Source organism: Dipodomys spectabilis, unplaced genomic scaffold (assembly GCF_019054845.1).
Source record: "Dipodomys spectabilis isolate Male_0828 unplaced genomic scaffold, ASM1905484v1 ptg000001l, whole genome shotgun sequence".
NCBI lineage: Eukaryota > Metazoa > Chordata > Mammalia > Rodentia > Heteromyidae > Dipodomys > Dipodomys spectabilis.
In genome coordinates this window covers 32217607-32229995 of record NW_024870678.1, presented here as the reverse complement: position 1 = coordinate 32229995, position 12389 = coordinate 32217607, and the positions used below count along the sequence as shown (strand labels likewise).

Genomic DNA, 12389 nt, shown 5'->3' with positions numbered 1-12389 from the left:
TGAATGACAGGGCAGATGCCTCATTAGCGGACGGGGGGGGGGGGGGGGGGGGGGAGGGAGAGGGGGGTGGCACGGTGGCAATATTTCCATGAAATGGAAGTCTAACATGGGAAAAGCTTCTCTGACTCAGGAACAGGCCATCTGGGCCTGAAGTGAGATTTTAGAAGGTAAGAACCACTCAGACACACTGGTAAAAAACAGTTCAGTGCAGAAACCTCCATAGGAGATTGGGAAGTTCAATTTTATTTTATTTTATTTTTTTTGGTCGGTCATGGGGCTTGAACTCTGGAACTGAGCGCTGTCCCTCAGCTCTTCAGCTCAAGGCGAGTGCTCTACCACTTAAGCTACAGCACCACTCCAGGAAGTTCAATTTTATTGAGAGCTACTATTGACTATCCAGACTTGGGTGAAGTAGGGGGAGAGGGGAGGGAGGGGGAAGGGCTGAAAAAAGCCAGGAAACAAGTCTAGAAGACTAGAAGAGAAAGGATGATGAACAGGTTACCCTGGCCTATAAGATTCTGTCTGTGGCTAGGAACAGTAGCTATTGGCAGGAGAGCTCTTGGGCTCTCCCAGCCTGGGTTAGCAAAGCATTCCTCCAAACTGTAGTGGCAGATTGGGGTCAAGGAAAGGATGAATTCAGACCTTTCTAGGTCAGTATGCTCAATCATGTATGCTTCATACAGGAAGCTAATGAGAATTTTCTCTCGTCCATTTCCAGTGTTGATCTTTCAAAACAGATACTGAGCAGAGGAACAGTAAGACACTGATTTGGTGCAGCTTATATTACCATACCTATTTATCTCTGTATCTATTTCATTCTTCTTCTATTGTACACTGAATAGCTCAGACTCTTTAAGGAGGGTCTTCTTTCTAATTGAAAATATCACCTAGATGTACTCAAGAAGCCTTGAAATAATTGCTGAGTGAAGTAGACAGTGAGACAGAGCTTGCAGGTAGATTTGTAGCCAACAGGTTTGGTGATAGCTTTTGATACCTGGTTTGTTGTTGGAACAATATGTTCCCTGGTTCCCGGAAGCAGTATTAGCAATGGCAGCTTCCTGGTCCTTGGAGAATGTTGATGGATAGGACACTGGAGCCCAGCAGTTGGTTCAGAGGCTTGAGGATTCCCTAGATCACTGCAGTTTCTTTCTATCCCACTCCTGGGAACATAAACCTTCCCCTCTTCCTCTAGTGAGTGGAGCAAACTGGATTTTGGAATACCTAAGTATTATTTAATCCATAATACTGACTTTGATTTACATATTGAATCTATTTAATTGTTATTATTTAGATATTCCCAAAATGGAAATCTAATCTATTCTTGACCAAATGTTGCAAACCTCCACATTCCCCCCTATAGTATGGCAGAGGACCTAAGTTCAAACAACAGCTTTATCCCCCACAGGCACAAAAATACATACAAGTTTAAAAAGAGATTGCAAGATAGTATAGTAAAGTTCCAGGCACAGTGCCCGCCCATGTCACTCTGGTTGGCATTCTTCCCCTCCTAACTACAATGTGGTTGGAATTGGGAAGTTACTCATCATCTAGCGGAACTGCATTGAGACCAGAGAAGTACAGCTTATGATTCACTGACTCCAACGTAAAGCTAAATGCTATGGGTTGAATCATATCTTCCCAGAAGATGGGGAAGTTCTAATCCTAGTATCTAGGAATAGGGCCTTGTGTGGAAATGGTGCCTTTGCAGAAGATCATGTCAAATGACGCCAATATGGTGAATCTTTACCAAACCTAATTGGTGTCTGTTTTAGGGGACACAGATTGAGCATGCAGAGAGGAAACAGGGCATGAAGATCTGAAGCGACACGGTGGCAGCCAGTGCCCTTTCCATAGTAGCCCAGTAGCTCAGGGACAGCCATGCTCCATTAGAGGAACCCACCCAGCCAGCACCTTAACCTTGACCTTGACCTTGGCCTTCCATACTAGGAAACACTCAGTGTCTACTGTTTTAGCCTCCAGCCCATGGAACTTCATTACAGTAGCTGCAAACTAATGTACTCTTAATTATTTTAATTGAGAAGGATTATCTCTCAAAGGCAATATTAATTATTTAAACAGCATTCCAATCTGCACAATTAGCAATACTAACCTAGGAATTGAAGCAATGTTTAGGGGAGAAAAATCTGGAACAGTCTGAAATTGCTATGCTATAAGTGAGGAATATGAAGCTCTAGGTGAAAGACACAAGGGATGCCTGTGAGCAACAGAAATAATAGATAATATTTATTAGGTATTCTTTCTTTTTGTTTGTTTTTCCTGTCATGGAGCTTGAACTCAGGGCCTGGGCACTATCCCTGAACTCTTTTTATTCAAGGCTAACACTCTCCCACTTTAAGCAACAGTGCCAGTTCGGTTTTCTGGTGGTTAATTGGAGATAAGAGTTTCATGGCCTTTCCTGCCTGGGCTGACTTTGAAGCACAATCCTCAGATCCTGACTAGCTAAAATTACAGGTGTGAACCACTAGGGCCTGGCTTTATTAGGTACTTCTATGTGCCAGGTGCTGAGTTAAGTACTTCACATACCTTAACTCATTTAATTTGCACAACAACCAACCGTAGGTGGTAGATAGAAGTATCACCCTCACTTCTCAAATGAGATCACTGGGGCACAGATAAGTATGGTCACTCACCTAAGGTAGTACAGGGAGAAAATAGGGAACAGGTGATATAGTTTGACTGTGAGCAGTCTGGCCCTAGAATACATTTCTAAACAACTAGGAATCACTAGTTTTATGGTATGGTTAATTCTAGGATCAGCATTTGTGAGATAATAAAAAACATTTGTATCTACTTTCTTAACAGTTACTGATAAGCCAGGCAAAGAGTTGGGTGCTGAAAGATACCAAGTACAAGAGACTAACCAATTTGTGGGCTGATGTTACTCAGTTAAGGTTGTAAGCACAAAAATCAAAAAGGAAAAGGAAATTTCTCTTTTCCTCAAAACTGCCAGAGCTCCCAGATTGTTTTACTTGCCAGTCCTTATAATCACATGAGCCAAATCCTTAACATAATAAATTGCATGAATATGGGCACATATGTACATATATAGACATATGTAGCTACACACATACAAATGTAAACAAATATGTGCACATGCGTGAGTCCTTTGGCTGCATTTCTTCAGGCATTCTTGATTGACCAATCAACAGTCTACTTGAAAAAATCATAGCATTTAGTGTGAAAGACTGGGGCACAGCACCTTCAGAAATTTCTGGAAAGTCTAAAATTCTCTTCAGAAATTCTCTTCAAGCTTAAATTTCTCAGCTACAAGATGACAATAGCAAAATAGTTTTGAATAACAATAGGTGCTTTGCCTACTTCATGGAAACAATGTCAATATCAGATGACAGAGGTGAAGACATTTTTAAACAATAAAATGTCACAATAATATCAGTCACTAAATGCCAGATATGTATAGCTGGGAGATAATATCCATCATTTCCTTTTAATTCAGAGGATGCTCAGGTTCAGGTGAAAAGAGTAGAAGCTATTCAGGGTTGAGGTCATCCTGAATCAGTTAAGGAGGTAATCAACACATTTGCACTTCTCTGGGGGCTGTCCTTGCAGTTACTATTTTGGAGGTAGAGGAGAGGGTGGGGGAAGGGATATAAAGCCAGCTTCTGTTTTATTCATAATGTTTACTTCCTGAGTGTAAGGTCAACTAGGTAGTTGGTAAGTAGATAAGTAATTAGGTATGGCAGGATGCACATGATAGATCACTTCTTTTCAATATTCTCTGGGATTTCTAAACATATAGAAATAGATTCTCTGGGATTTCTATACATACAGAAATAATTTATTAGAATAATGGTTTTAAGCATTACCACTGAGTAAATTTAAAGAGCTCCAGGAAATCAAAGTATTTGAAGGGTACCATGTGGGTCATAGGTCAGAAGCTCCACATTTTTGGTGTCTAAGTTATTTATTGAATAATGAAGACTTAAAAATGAAACAAAATGGGAAGTCAAGTGGCTTTTTGCAATCACTTTAAGGTGAAGGGAGACAGATAATTGATCAAGGGGCCACTGCCACCTTTCCCAGAAGATCTTTGATATTTTTGGTTCTGGCTGAAAGAGAGGTATCACTTCCTTCCTCCTTCTTAAATGTTTCCCAGAGGCCTGTGTGTTGAAGACTAGGTCACCAGCCTGGGCCACTATTGGGAGGTGGTGGAAGCTTTAGGAAGAGGGCCCAGTGGAAGAAAGCTGGTTTATGGGGTACCTACCATTGAAGAGGATTAAAGGGCTCTGGCCCCTTCCTCTCTCTCTGCCTTTGTTCCAGGCCACCAAGAGATAAATTGACCTTCTCTATGTAATTCTGCAGCCTTGACATACTGTGCTGTGCTCCACAGGCCCAAAGCAACTGAGCCCAAATGACCAGGGAGAGAAGTCTCTAGAACTTTGAGCCAAAACAGGACCCTCCTCCTTTAAAAAGTGTTTTTTTTTTTTATAGCAATGGAATTCTAACATAAGACAGGAGTTTCTGGTTAATGTGTTTATTAAAACACTGTGGACAGATGGGCACAGCCAGAGAAAGGATTGTTTGGGGATGGTGCAGGCCTGATGTGGTGGTTTAAGAGAGAGCAGACTGTCTTCACTGCTCTCAGCAGAAAGACACTCAGAAAGTAAAGGAATAAAGTTTGAGACAAGGAAGGGAGGGCTTGACTGTATTGCAGATGCATCCAGAGAGAATCAAACAGCTTACATCTACCAGAGAATAGTTAGAACAGTAAATAAAGCCTGGAGGCCAGGAGGAAGGATTCTGCTAATTGGAGAACATAATTTAAGAGCACAAACCCCTGGAGGCACCGACTGCAGGTTTAATTAAAGATTATCATCTGTAACCTGGTCCTTTGTTTTAAAACACTGGCCCTGAGAAGAGTTCAGGACACATGTGAGCCTCATTAGATGCCGGTCTCCTTCTTTGGATATCAGACAGAGTGGGCCATTTTCCCACCTGTAATTTGGCCCACTGAGATGACTGTTAGATTTAGGATTCTTGTTTAACAGCTTCCCCCAGCCCAGCTAAGAAAGACCAAAGAAGGGGAAATGAAACAATCACATTTTAATATGGAAAAGTACAAACAAGGATTTCTCATTGTCTATAAGGAGTTATACAAAGGACTTTCAATGGAACATGTCAGTTTATGACAATGATTTTAAAAAATTTTTTATTCTTTTTTTCCCCTCCACGCCCTTGAAAGACTCTAAGTATGGAATTTGGGAGCTGAAGCATGTCAGCTCTGAAAAGCTTAGATGTGAGAGAGGCTGTTCATTGAATTGCAGGTATCATGCTGTTTAGCCTTAGGAGAGCTTTTGCTACAGAAAATGCTCATCCTTGATTATCTCCCTAAATGGTTTGATTCGCTCGCCCCTGAGTATCTCCCTATAGAGAAAATTTGAAGCAGATCCCCCACCCCCCAGTATGAAAAGTTCTTCTGGTACCAGACCATTTCCCTATACGGTCTGTTTCTGTTGGATTTGGATCTAAACCCCAAACGTGGTTTTGGTCTTTAAAAGATTTGTGCAAGGTCTGTGCTTGGCTGCAGGTCTTTGAGACAGGAGTCCACCTGCAGCCGTTGGCTCTCCAACAAACACTTCCAATTCAACCTCTCAAAATGTGGCTTCTCCATTCTCACCAATCGAGTTCCCATACAACACCGGTCCTAAGGTCAGATGCTATGGCCCTACTTTTGTTTTTTTAAAATAAGTTTTTCATTGTGAAAATATTGTACAGAGGGGTTAGAGTTACATGAGTAAGGTAATGAGTACATTTCTAATCAAGCATCGTTGCTTCCTCCTTTGTTTTTCCCTTACCATCCCTTCCCTCCCACCTCCTCAACTACACTCCCCTCCACCCCCCCTTCCCCCACCTAAATTGTAAAGTTCATTTTTCAACATAGCGTCTTGTACATCTCATTGTTGCAATGGGTCCACCTGTATCCCTATTTAAACAACTTGTTTTTCCCTTCCCCTCCCCAAATTATACCAACATCAAATACAGTGAACACAGGGGTTATACCGTGGGGGAGGGACATACAAAGCAACAAAAAAAAATCACATGGTACCTTACAAATACATTACAAACAATAACAAGAAAGCAAAAACAACTTGCTGTGTACTTACAGCCCAGCTAATGGAAAGATGAGCTTCCAGCCTTGAAGGCCATCCCTTCCCGGTGTCACACCTGTGATTAAGTAGAACCTGTAGGCACAACCCTAGGAGAATGAAGAAGAGGAAAAAGCAAGGGCTTTGGGGGAGTGGCCATTACTGAACATATGCTCTGTAACTGCCTGCAGGTTCTTTCTGCATCAAGTGCTTTATCTGTGGATCTGTTTACACAGCTGCTTATGGTGATTGAGTCACAATTGTGGGATGTTTTTGAGTTTGGAATGCTATGAATTCAGATCTGGGCTATGTACTGTCCAGTCCTAGATAGCACTGCCACTCAGTCAGCACTGAGTGCAGGGGTGAAAACAGAGATTCTAAACTGTGTAAACTGCTGAGTGTTAAGGGCTTCTGGGTCTGAAATGTTTTCACATTCTATCATTTCTCTATTACATTTATTAAATTTAACTTTATGCTAACTCTAAACTAACAGACATGTGTCAAGCACACGTAAGGTAGGCTAGCTAAGCAATGATGTTGGGTAAACACTTTTTGCAATATTTTCAGTTGACAGCAGATTTATGGGGGCGCCACTCCACTGTAAGTGGAGAAGCATCTATAAATGTGTGGTGGTTAGCCTTGCTAGCATTTCCATCTTATGGATCAAGAGGTGAGGGGCAATGTCTGACCCACCACCATAACAAAGCCCATTGCTATTGACGAGTTGATTAGTTGATTGGTAAATGAGTTGTCACCACCTCTTTGCAACTGCTTATGCTCCCAAGCCAATCAATATGTGCCCTTTCTCCTGTAGATGCTTGTATTGTGATAACCCCTTTCTCATTTACTGCTCCTTTGAGCCTTTCTACCCAGTGGGAATGTTAAGTTGACAGATAGGACTATACCTGAGATATCAGGCTAAGTTGGGACAAACTTTCTACTTTATCAATCTCCTATAGCTCACCAGAAGGCCCCCCCACCCAAAAAAATCACAATAAAGACCCTACCTGTCTGCTCTTGCAAGACATTGTTGGGAACAAGTCCTTGGCCCATAATATTTGCATTGTATAGAATATTCTGTGGCTAGAGGAAACATTGAGATGAAAATACCAGAATCACTGTCTGTTTAATCTAGCATCTAATTTTGGGCCAATATCAAGATATACAGAGATTACAAGATGGGAGCCAAAACACATGATCAGCCATGATGACTAATTTGCTTTCCAGGTCTATTCAACCCTGCGTGCTGTAGTTTCATTCTACTTTTTGCATAGCCACAGGAGATGGGCTCTGGGCGAACGAGTCCTCTAGCTGGATCATCTCTGCAGGGCCCCATAGAAAGGTTGCAACTGCACTGCACAGCCTTCTGAACTCAGGTATTAGCCAGCACTCACTGACCACCCTGCATACATGGCTAGCTCACTCATGGGCCGGCCGGCCACACCTATCCTTAGCTCTGTGTTATAGTTTTCCAATTTCATTTCCATCTGTTATTTCCTCTTCTCTGTTAGTCAACTCCCATGTTCTCACTACATCATGTTCCAATGAGGAATGCAGATTTCTTCCCATTTTCTCTAGTGTAAATAAAGAGCCTTCTACATTGACATCTACACAAGTAGTATGTACATGTTTTGAGAATATAACTGCTCCATCAGAGAGTAATTCATGTTACATTTCTCAGTTGCCCTCCAAAATACTACCTGAACGATTGACTCCCACCCCGTTTTCCCAGGTGCAAACAGATACCAGGCAACCCACCAAAGCAGGGCAATCACTCTAAGACTGGCTGTAAACAGTCCATCAAGAGCCCAACCAAAAAGCCCTCCCCACACCTCCCTAGTGGCTTTTTCATTAATCTCTGCATCCGTGCTCAGACCTCTTAAAACCCAGCCCCTGTCCCAGCTCTGATGCAGTCTCCAAGCCCACAGGACGGCTGTGTCCCTCGCAGCTCTCTCTCAAGAAACAGTCCTTATCTGTGGAAGATCGAATCCGGCCTGTTTCCTTCCTTTCTCCTCCATTTTCCTAACACTGCCCACCTCACGGTGTCATTGGGCAGCAGACTACAGATGTGGGGGTGCTGGGAAAAGTGACTTAAAGCATTCTGTAAGCAGCCTCATGATCTCCAGACACCAGTTATAATGTCTCTCCTTCCCCACCGTTAGTCCCTCCTGGCCCTCACACCAGACCCAGACCTCAATAAAGACCTGTATAAAGTCAAAAATGAGGGATACTTCTGAGTACATCAAAAGATGGTACAGATTAAGACCAGGTATGGTGGCATCTATCTATATTCCCAGTTACTGGGGAGGCAGAGATTGAGAAAATTGTGTGTCGAGGCCAGTCCTATGTGAAATAAATTAGCAAGATCTTATCTCAACCAATCAGCTAGACATAGTGATGAGAGTTTTGTAATCCCAGCTCTTTGGCTCAAGTGGTAGAGCACTTGCCTAGCAAGCACAAGGCCCTGAGTTCAAACTCCAGGACTGGAGTATATACAGGTTGATTGTGGCACCCCAGACAAACCTCACAGCAGGATAAAGAGACACATGGACACCCTGTGGCTTCTGAAACCTCACCACTAACTCCATTACCTCTGGCGACCAGTGCTTGTTGACTATGAATTCTTGGAAAAAATAATCTATGTCACCCCAATAGATTGGCCTCCAGGTCACAAATTAAAGGGAATTGTGGGATTGGACATGGGCAGCAGTAACATTATTTTTAAAACCTAAAGTACAGACAAGCTTCCTCCACTTCCTTGAGGAGCCAATTCTGACAACACATATAATTTAAAAGCTTTTATACAGCCTTGGGTGGACAATCAGAGTTCCAAACTCAGGCAGTTGGATATAAAGAATTTGAAGAGTTAGTCAAAGTGTTCTTACAAATCCATGGTGGCCATGAACATTTACTTCCCTACCATTGAGAAAAGCCCCAAGGACTTTCCTACCACTCTGACAACACACAAAAAAATTGCTCCCAGTAATAAATGGAGTCGCTCTGTGAAACGACTGCTTTGATGGATGGTTATGACTTCAAAGTCTCCTCAGCTCTGCTTGTTTTTCCTTGGACAATCATCACTATTTGATATTGGTTGTTGGCAACAAAATGGGGATTGTAGATTTTCTGCCTTCAGACTTTGGAGTTCGTTAGAAATGTGCCTCTGTTTCATTACATTGGTGAGTTATTCTTGGTCTCAGGCAAGAAAGACTGAACTATTGCTTCAGCCAAGGCAACTTCTGGTCCTAACATTAAATGTGTGACCTACTTTCTGTGTATGGTGGCAATTGGGCATTTATCCAATAAAATACAAACAAGGTTAAAGTAAAGCCACCAGTGCAGCCATGTTCACTGCAGCATTATTGGCCATAGTGAATAGATATGGAATCAGCCAAGATGCCCTTCAATGCATGAATAGATGAAGAAAATGGGGTATATGTACAATGGAAAATGTGGTATATATACACAATGGACTTTTATTCACCCATCAGAAAGAATGACATTGTACCATTTGTAAGAAAATGGAAAGACTTGGGAAAAATTATATTGAGTAAGCCAGACCCAGAGAAACAAAGGTTGGCTTCTCTCGTTAGTTTCTCTCTATAAACAAATATGATGAGTGGTATGCAAGTGGTTTCAAATGAATGAAGTATAGACTCTATGGATTGCTCAAATACTGCAATTCTTTAGAAAAACTAGGTCAAAACCTAGCAAAGCAAGCAACAGGAAATAGGCACTTTCAAGGCGGGGATGAGGCCAAGGAGAGAGGAGTAGACAAATGCAGGAGGGTCCAAGGGGAAGAATGTAGTCAAGACATTGTATATGCTACAAAAGAAAGAGAAGGGATGGATCAAAGGGGGGGGAGAGTGACACTGATCCAGATGCATTGTATTCATAAACTCTTTATTAAATGGCACCTCCTTTGTACAACAACTTAAAGGTAATAAAAAATGTAAGTATCTTTAGCATTTGTGTTTCTTCACATAAAAACCATAAATTAAGGAGCAGTACTTTGGATTTGAGACCCATGATAAAACAAGCAAAGAGCAATTGAAGCCAGGTGCCAGTGGCTCACACCTGTAATCCTAGCCACTTATAAGGCTGAGATCTGAGGATCATGGTTCAAAGCCAGTCCAGGCAGGAAAATCCGTGAGACTCTTATCTCCAATTAACCACCAGAAAACTGGAAGTGGCGCTGTGGCTCAAGTGGTAGAGTGATAGCCTTGAGCTGAAGAGCCGAGGGACAGTACCCAGGCCCAGAGTTCAAGTCCCACAACTGACAAAAAGAAAAAAAAAAGAAAAAAGAAAAAAAAGAGCAATTGAAAGCTTACTTGCTCCTAGAAAGTATAAAATATTCTATGGAATTGAAATTCCCACATAGCTTTATGATTTGCACAGATATTAAATACCAAAAAAATGCAGACAATAAAAAATGCCTTGTCAAAGGGCAAGGCTTTATTCTTATGATTCTGTTTTCCCAGGGAAAAGATGGCTGAGTGTGAACTTCCCTTGGACTCACTGCTCTATATGGTACACAATGATTCACATGTTTGTCTTCATTTGTTTGAGTGATATCTTAGGCAGAATGATGGATGATGGAAGGACATGGAGTGGGCCAGGTACTGGCCATTGATGCAGACATGTGAAACTGAGCAGGTGAGAAAAATCCATCCCAGAGCTTGTGAGCAGGAGAACCCAAGGAAGAAAGGCAGGTGGAGAAAAAGTCCAGAGGCCTAGGCCCGGACCAGTCTGCAGGTTCCTGGGAGGTGGCACTTCTCTGTAGATAGGTGACACTTGCACCTGGCGCAGAAACTCAGGAAGAAACTGTTATCCAGAAAAAGAACTTCTGGATCTGGAGAGGAGGCAGACAGGAGACAGGAAATGTCTTCCTATGGGCCTAGACCTCCAAGTCCCCAGACTGGTTCTCCACATGTACTAGGCACAGACATTTTGAAGATGTGGTGGCAGCACAAGCCACACACACACACACACACACACACCCCTTTGCTGTTCTTATTTCTAGCACTCTTTGGCTCTCAATCTCTCACTTGCTGTGAAGTTCAGCCTCCATCTTTCTCCTCTCTCTCCCTCCCTCCCTCCCTCCATCTCTGTTTTTCTCTCTCTCTCTTCTGCCATGTGTGTGTGTGTGTGTGTGTGTGTGTGTGTGTGTGTGTGTGTGTGTGTGTGTTAAGGAAGTGGTAAAGATAGTTATCCTCTCTTCTCTCCTCTCTATCCTCTCAGGTGCTCTCTCTGTCAGAGAAGTAGACTTCAAAGTAAAGGGTAGGGTGCAGTGCTCTGGACACTTCACTACTAAGCAGAAAACAGGAGAGACACAAGACTGGACATGGATTCCAGGAGGCAGCAGTCAGATAACCGACATGGGTGCATGGAAGACGTGCCAGCAGAAGACGAGCTTGGTGTCTTAAGAACAAAACTCCTTGGGGAAATCCTCAGAAGATCTCAGATGCTGCCTAAAGGATGGGAGGGAGGGAAGGAGGGAGGGAAGGAGGAAGCCGGGCTGGTTGTAGTTGAGACCTTTATAGGGATTTTTATCCATACTGTGACTTGAATTCAGAGCCTCCTACTGGCTAAACAGACACTTTGTCACCTGAGCCATTCCCCCCACCCCCAATTTTCCTTTTTGTTTGCTTTATTTTTAGTCTTATGCTTTTGCCCAAGACCAGCCTGAGACCATGATCCTTCTAACTGCCTAGATGCGGTTAGATATGCAACACCAGCAGACCTTGTTCTGTAAGGCAAAGTCTTGCTGAGGTTTTTGCCTGGCCTACCCTTGAACCATAATCCTCCTATTTCAGCCTCTCAAGTATCTGGGATTATAGGCTTAAACTACCAGGCAAGGTAAAAAGTCATTTCTTGCTTCATCTAAAGACCACATCTTGGGCTGGTCAAGTCTAGTAGAAATCCTGAAAATCCTTCACTATCCTGAGTTATACAATGTGTAACACTCTAACAATAACTGACATATTTTATTAGGTTGAAATCTTGTACATTTCTCTCAGATGGGAAGAGGGAGTTTTAATAAAATGAGGGCGGTGTGGCCTAGTAGAGGGCTGGAATAGAAGCCTGGCAGAGTACACATTGCTCTTCTTGTTTCTTTTCTAGCCCCAACATGTGTCCCAACACCTTTACTTCCAGCAGCCAACATGAAGCCACTTCGGGAGAGAGCAAGGATTAAATCTCTGCAAATAGTTTGAAGATGAAAAAATCAGCATTATGAGAAGGTACTTGGTGCTCTCATCTGTC

General features: G+C 42.6%; 1 protein-coding gene across 1 annotated transcript in view; it reads right to left on the bottom strand.

Annotated features, from left to right (window-relative positions):
• Positions 1-780: 780 nt before the first annotated feature.
• Ppp1r14c (protein phosphatase 1 regulatory inhibitor subunit 14C) overlaps positions 781-12389 on the bottom strand; it is an 84796-nt gene continuing 73187 nt past the window's right edge. Inside the window, exon 5 of the transcript XR_006148589.1 lies at positions 781-792. The gene's annotated coding sequence lies outside the window, so the exon portion shown is untranslated. The remainder of the gene's footprint in view (positions 793-12389) is intronic.